This window comes from Homarus americanus, unplaced genomic scaffold (assembly GCF_018991925.1).
Source record: "Homarus americanus isolate GMGI-L3 unplaced genomic scaffold, GMGI_Hamer_2.0 scaffold32583, whole genome shotgun sequence".
In the NCBI taxonomy this organism is placed as follows: Eukaryota; Metazoa; Arthropoda; class Malacostraca; order Decapoda; family Nephropidae; genus Homarus; species Homarus americanus.
This window is the reverse complement of record NW_024713129.1, coordinates 2,180,061-2,188,046: the sequence shown is the minus strand read 5'-3', so window position 1 is coordinate 2,188,046 and position 7,986 is coordinate 2,180,061.

Below are 7,986 nucleotides of genomic sequence, written 5' to 3'. Positions count from 1 at the left end.
AGGAAACCAGCGGAGATAGTGGCAGATAACATTGTGAACTGGCTCAGAGAGAGGAACGTAGACCAGACCCTGCAGGCCATTTGGAGGGGACAGCACCAACACGAACACAGGGTGGCAAGGAGGGGTCATACAGTGGATAGAGCGGAAGATTGGGAGGAAGCTGGTCTGGATTGTTTGTGACCTCCACACCAACGAGTTGCCACTCAGACATCTGATCCAGGAGCTGGATGGCAAGACTCTTTCAAACAACAGATGGTCTGGTCCTCTTGGCAAGATGCTGGACTCTGCCACTGAGTTAAAAATAAATCCGAGCTTTGAAAAAATCACAGTTGGCCCTCCACTCGTTGAGCTTGCACATACTGTCATTGACGACATGAGTACTGACCAGTACTATGGTTACATGATTTGCAGTGCCATCAAAACTGGGGTCATGCCTGATAGACTTGCTTACCTGCAGATAGGTCCAGTCTCACATTCTAGGTGGCTCACAACGGCTCTCAGGTTCTGCAGAATTTGGGTCGCTCATCTTAAACTGAAAGGGAACCAGCTTCACAACCTGAGACTTATTGTCCAATTCATCGTGAGTGTCTACTTGCCAAATTGGTTCAACACCAAGGTCAAGTCATCGTTCTCCGAAGGTCCGAGGCATGTTCTCTTCCAGCTTGAGCTCCTGAGGAGTCAGCCAAGGAAGGTTGTTCAGATTGTGGAGCAGACTGTGAGGAGATCTTCCTGGTATGCTCATCCCGAGGCAGTTCTGCAGACAATGCTCTGCAGTAAGGATGAGGGAGAGAAGAGTGGCAGTCAAAAAGATCTTGGATATGAGACTTATGAGAGGATCTGGGCATGACGAATCAGTTGGTGACGATTCCTTCAGGGTCAGGAAGACTCCTGAAGTCAATCTAGGTGCCAAGACCCTCACTGATCTCATAGATCTGGATAACATCCAGGCTGGCAGTGAGCCCCCTCTTACCTGCAGCCTCACCAATGTTCAAGTCAGAGCTTTCCTGGACAACCCCATGCATGTCCCTGCCTGGCCCTCGCACACCCAGAGTATAGAGCGTTGTGTACAGCAAGTGAGCGAGGCCAGCAGTCACGTGTACAGCCAGGAGAGGAGGGAAGGCTACATCCGAGCTCAGGTGGTCAGCAGGGAGGTGATGAGTAGAAACAGAAGCAAGAAAGACATGTTCTCTATGGTGTGCAGCAACACCGGGTCGTAGTAGTAAAACCGGTTTTTGTATTTGATGATTTTGTTTTCTAAAGGAATATTAAATTTAATAAATGTGTCAAGATCATTCGTTTCACTATTCTGGATCATTTTCATCCTAATAAATTAACCTGATACATTTACTTTACTTTAAATAAGCTATTTAGTGGTGTTGGTAAAAGGGTGGGAATACTGAATTTTCATAAGATTTCAAGTTAAAATTTACCTAGCAAAAAATGAAAACTTTTCAAATCTGAAGATATCACATGATTCTGCACATAGAACTACATCATTAATACCATGGGCCGATTTTTCAAACTCAAAAAAAAAAAAATTCGCCTCCGTATGACACCCTACTATTATAGTCTTAGTGGCGGCAAAACCGCCAAAAGCGTTGTGCGTACATGTGAGTGAGACTGACAACCTAAACATCCAGCCCACAGACCCGACGCCACACGGCTCGAGGCCAGCTCATATAGCGTCTGACGTACCACATCAGGGTGATGATCCGTCTGTGAATTGTTGCGGAATGTCATGTGATACTGACGTACAGTCCTCAAATAAGTATCGTTAGATTTTCCGTCGTTAAAATTTGAAACGCTAGAAGCTAGACGAAATGCTTTGAAATGATCCCCAGAGCATCATCATAAGCCTGCTCGCCATAACGGCTACAGCTGGAGTTAGGGGTAGGATTGGGGGAGGGCTTGGTCCTGGGTAGAAGAAAGGCATATGTAAACATGCCACTGACTGATGATTACAAAAACACTGATATTTACATTAAATGGAAGTGTTTCGGACCATCATAAGAATGGCAGAAAACGGACATTTCACAATTATGTCGAGTCTCTTCTCTGTGGCCAACATTCTCGGAACTCTGGCCGTACTGGACGGACGTGTCAGCCTTGTACTCTGACGATATTACTGATTTTCACTGGCTGCCTAAGTTTTGCACCATGTGTGGGACAAGTGGTGGGCAGAAACTTGTGAAGGCTTTGGCCAGAGAAGAAAAGATTGCACAACTGAACAGCATAAAAGACGACCTGCGGTTTTCAAATAGTGAATCGGAAGCAGATGATCCGCGGATAACAACAATGGAGGCGACAGACAGTTTTCAAGAGGTGATTAGTAAGGAAGAAAAGAAGAGGAGGTTAGAGTTGGCGAAGAAAAGTGAAGGAAGTAAAAGTGATGAGATCATGAATGATGGGAGGAAAAGGATTGCACACGCAGAAGAAAGCAGAAATAATTCAAATGGGAATTAAGCGCAGCAGGTTGGTAAAATGAATCATCGTGACAGTACCAATGTGACGAGTGTAAAGGCCTGGGACTTAGGGATAGAAATCCCTTACCAGACCAATCAGGATCTTAAAAAAGGAAAGTCAAGGACCATGGTTTACCGAGGAATAACAAACAACCGTTTGAGATTGACATCTCTTTACTATAAAAAATATTACAAAACTCTGACATCACTCAACAAACATCAAATAACAATTACGGGAGTCAAACAATTAAGGCAGTCAACAGTTAATGGGGTCAAACAATTAATGGAAGCAAACAATTAAAGGGAGCAAACAATTAATGGGAGTCAGCAGTTAATAGAATCAAACAATTAATGGGAGTCAACAACTGATAGAATCAAACAATGAACAGATATTTCCTACGGCAGTGGCCCTGGGGGAAGGTTCTGGAACACGGTGATCCACACTCAGGGTAGGGAAGCGTCCATTCAACTCCACACTCGAGCGACAGCGGACAACACCAGGGCACAGACGGTGGAGAGGAGCTGGCGGTCGTGGCAGCAGCGGTAGTGGTTGATGTCCAGAGGAGCTGGCGGTCGTGGCAGCAGCGGTAGTGGTTGATGTCCAGAGGAGCTGGCGGTCGTGGCAGCAGCGGTAGTGGTTGATGTCCAGAGGAGCTGGCGGTCGTGGCAGCAGCGGTAGTGGTTGATGTCCAGAGAAATGACAGACGATAGGTAAAGGCCTGGGAAAACAGCCCACGAGTCCAGGACCTATGATGAGATCACAGCCAGAATTTCACGAACAGCGGGGTAGCTAGATAGTGACTGTATGGCGGCTGGGGTGAATCTGCCGGTGACACAGGTAGCAGCTGCCGTTCTCACCTCTGTCCAACCACCCAAGTGTTAGTCGCACCAGCAAACAAGCGAGTAAGCAGCGGTAACGAGCAGGAAGATAGTTTCCGCCCTTACAACATGCAACCCCTGCGGTGGAAACAACTCACGTAGGAGGAGGTTGAACTTTCCAAGTGATATGCTCATGTCATTCTATGAGCTGTTGCTGTGGGCTGCTACACTGGGAAGAGATTTCATAAGGAAGGTCGTAATAATTACTATCTAACTGAAACTGGGGATAAAGCGGTAAGGTTTTTGACGACAACATTACTTATGGAGGTGATAATGACGATGCCGCAGGACGCAGAACACCACACCAAGATTATCGTCTTCATGTACCCGGTTATACTGGATCCTTATTTTCCTCTTTTGGCGATACACTATTCGTATGGGCAAAGCGACACGAAATTCCGGGTGAGAAGAAGAACAAAGTAGTACCCTTGATTATGGGAGACGTTCCGGAGAAGATATTTATTTCTGGAATAGGATATAGGAGAATTGCAAAGTTTATTGAACAATCTGTTTTGTGTTACAAGTGCAGCAGGTGGGGCCATGTGGCCCGGAAATGTCAAAGTGAATGTTGGTATCATTACTTTGGAAATAATCATAATTCAATAAAAAGTGGAAATAAATAAAGTCTGGGCAACATGTTGTGCCGTGCTGTTGCAATTGTGGCAGTGCGCATATTGCAGGTTCCTCAATTTGCAATAAGAAGCCACAGATGCGTGGTGCGCGGTGGCAGAGCATAGGGGAGGTGCAGCAGCAAGAAAAGGAGGAAGGACGAGGAGATGCAGGAGAGACAACTCTACCTTCAACTGAGAACGTGTGGAAGAAGAGGATGGAACAGAGCGACACGTTGAAGGTAACAGGAAATGGTGCAAGAGCTGCACCAAAAGTTGCTCCTGAAGATAAGGTAATTGACAAGTTTAGTGATGGGTATGGAGTAGTAATTCAACTCAGGCAAGAAATTCAAATTCTTAGAAAAAGGGTAGAGGAAAACCAGAAGGTAATTGCCCATATTTTTAACATAGAAATGTGGATGTTGAACTAAGAGGAAAGAAGGTTGAAAAAATGCAGTAATAAATTCTGAGAAACCATCTTTGCTATGGGGGACCGCAAATGTGGACATTAGGGAAAAGATAAATAACCAGCAAGTGGGGTGAAGTGTTACATGATAAGGTACTAGCTCGAGTGAAAGAAGTAATGGAACAGTTTGGGAATGAGAGAATAATGTTAGTTTCTGTTTTTAATAGGGAAAATGGAAGATGCTTGTTTTAGTATACTTTCATGGAATGTAAATATCTTACGTCCTACTGTCGCGATCCCACTACCCTTTATACCTGGGGAGTGAAACCTACCCCAAGTTATTAACAAATAAAGAAACAAATAGGGAACACGGCAATAATTATCCCCACAAAAACCTACTCAACTAAATGTACTTGAATAAGTAAGAACAGTTGAAATAAGTGAATCACAAAAGGGAAGATAATTAATTAATTCAATTTATGTTCTAAAGGGAGTACTGACTATAGCAAACAAGAATTTAAGGGAATAAGTAATTGTATATTAAAATAAGAGTGATGCCGGAAGGGTGAAAATACACCGTTACGGAGTTAGAGCAAACGAATACTACTTAACATAATATATTACATAGACATACAATACATATATATACAATCCCTACAAAATAGTTATTTCCTCCCAAACAGGAGATTCCTTACCACCAGGATCCCTTCCTAGGCCTAACTAAACGTGTCACTAATACCTGATACCACTAGGGCATTGCAGAAGGCTGGACAAAGCACTAGACAAAGGTCGAGGCCAGAGAAAAATGGACACGTCTACCAAATGCCACGGTTTTTCGCTACTGGGGAAGCGTGGGGCACGCCGTGGAGGAGCGCATCTCACATCACGTGATCCAGGACATTTGCTAGATAATCTATATAATTAATTAATACTACTCTTGATTTGACTTAACAGAGTAACACAATGATGCATATTAATAACATACATAAATATACAATTAACCTAAGTAACTAAGAACAATAATAATATAATAAGTACAATTAACAAATTATTAATAGCTTGTGTGAAATGGAGGCGTGAACATATGCCTCACGCTGTGCGAGCGCCACAGGCACGTGACACCTCCCCCAAAATAGTGAGCTTACAACTAACTGGAAGCGAAAATGGATATACAGCTACACAGCGAAAGTAATAACTAACACAATCAGTTTAAATCAATATGAAGCAAAATAATTCATAATATAAACACAAGGTACTCAATGACAATAAAACAAAAAAATAATTTGCATATAGACATAGTTTCTAAATAATCAGACTCGAGAAAGTGCATCAGCCAACACGTTCTCTTTCCGCGGATATGGGAGATGTTCAAGTTATAGGGCTGAAGTGATAGGGCCCACCTCAAAAGTCTTTGGTTGGAATGTTTCATCTTGTCAACAAAAGTAAGTGGGTTATGATCAGTGAACACTTGAACGGGAGAAGCAGTGCTGCCAATATATACTTTGAAGTTTTCTAGTGCCATGATCAGTGATAAAGCCTCCTTTTCAATGGTGGCATAGTTTCTTTGATATTTGTTAAATTTTCTAGAAAAATAGCACAGCGGATGAAGCACTTGATCACTCTCACCCTCTTGCAGAAGCACAGCACCGGCGCCAATTTCACTGGCGTCGACATGGAGAGTGAACTGTTTCTGGAGGTCAGGTGCAAGTAATACAGGAGCATTTGCCAGCAGGGATTTAATATTCTCAAAAGATTCCTGGCAAGCCGTAGTCCACTTGAAGGTTTTCTTGCCACTCAGCAAGTCAGTCATGGGAGAGGCAACGGAGGAGAAGTTTGGACAAAAACGGCGGTAGTACCCCGCCATACCCAGCAACCTCATCACACTCTTCTTATCGCCTGTCACTGGATACTGTTGAATTGCCTCAATTTTGGCTGCTATAGGCTGGAATTCCCCTTGTCCGACCACATGCCCCAAGAAAGTGGCGTGGGCATGGCCGAACTCAGTTTTGACGAGGTTCACCATCAGCTTGCTTGCAGCCAGTACGGAGAAGAGGGCTTGTAGACGACTCATGTGATCTTCCCAGGAACTGCTGAAGACGATGAGGTCGTCTAGGTAACAGCGGACACCTTCCAAACCAAACGTGATGAAATTCATGAGGCGTTGAAAGGTTGCAGGGGCGTTCTGCATACCAAACGGAAGGACTGTGAATTGGTACAACCCCTCAGGAGTGACAAAAGCAGAGATGGCCCCGGAGCGTTCAGTCAGTCTTATCTGGTAGTAGCCCTGGAGGAGATCCAACTTGGTCACGTACCTTGCCTGTCCAAAATCGTCGATCACGTCGTCGATGCGTGGCAAGGGATAACCATCGGGTTCAGTGACAGCATTCACCTTGCGATAATCCACACACAGCCGCATTGACCCTTTCGGCTTTGGAACTAGAACAACAGGGATGCCCATGGACTGATGCTGGGTTCGACGAGGCCTGGCTCTTGAAGACGCTGTACCTCGGCTCGCACACACTCCCGCTTGAAGGCATTAAGACGGTAGGGACGCTGTCGGATTGGCTTGGCTCCCCTGGTCTCAACGTCATGCTCCAGCACTGAACAGGAGTGTGGGTAATCACCAACTATAATAAGATACTCCTGTAATAGAAACTTTATATTATTGGCTTGGTCACTAGAGAGATGGCACAACTTAGCACTGGGGTCCTCCAAGATAGTCGAGTTTTCCACTTTTACACTAGACCCATTCATTATTTCAGAAAAACACTGATCTTTATCATCCTTACACTCTGGCACAATGATACAAGTTGGCAAGGATTGATCAACACAAGCAACTGCTTTTCCCAGGGTTTCGTTACGAACATGATATGACTTTAAAAGATTGACATGGATAAGGCGTTTTTTCTTACGCCGTTCAGGGGTGCTAATCACATAATTCACGGACTCCTCTTTTTCTAGTACTTCATATGGACCACTGTATTTGGATTTTAAAGGGTGATCATGTAAGGGCAGGAAGGCCAACACCTGCTCCCCCACTTGGAATTCTCTAGGTTTTTCCTGATGGGCCTTATCAAAATGCAGTTTCATTTTCACCTGAGCACACCTTAAGTTGGACTGGGCAAGTTCTACAGCCAGACGCAACTTCTCCTTGAATTGGACCACATATGAAGCTAAGGGCGTCGCGCTCTGATCACTCAACTAACACTCTTTTTAACACCTTAAGAGGCCCTCGCGCCTCATGTCCATAGACGAGCTGGAAGGGCGAGAATCCTAGCGACTCTTGTTTACTGTCCCGAACAGCAAACAAAAGCAGGTCAACTCCCTCGTCCCAATCCTTCCCAGTCTCCAGACAGAAGGTGCGCAACATGAGTTTTAGTGTCTGGTGAAATCTCTCTACCACCCCCTGTGACTGAGGGTGATAGGCCGAAGACCTCAACTGCCGGACTCCCAGGGCTTGCATTACCTGATTAAACAACCGGGAAGTAAAATTGGAACCCTGATCTGACTGCACCACTGTAGGAAGGCCTACTTGAGTGAAGAAGTGGGTTAAGGCTTTGATAACATTCTTCGCTGTGATGCGGCGCAAGGGAATGGCTTCAGGATAAGGGGTTGCACAATCAATAATGGT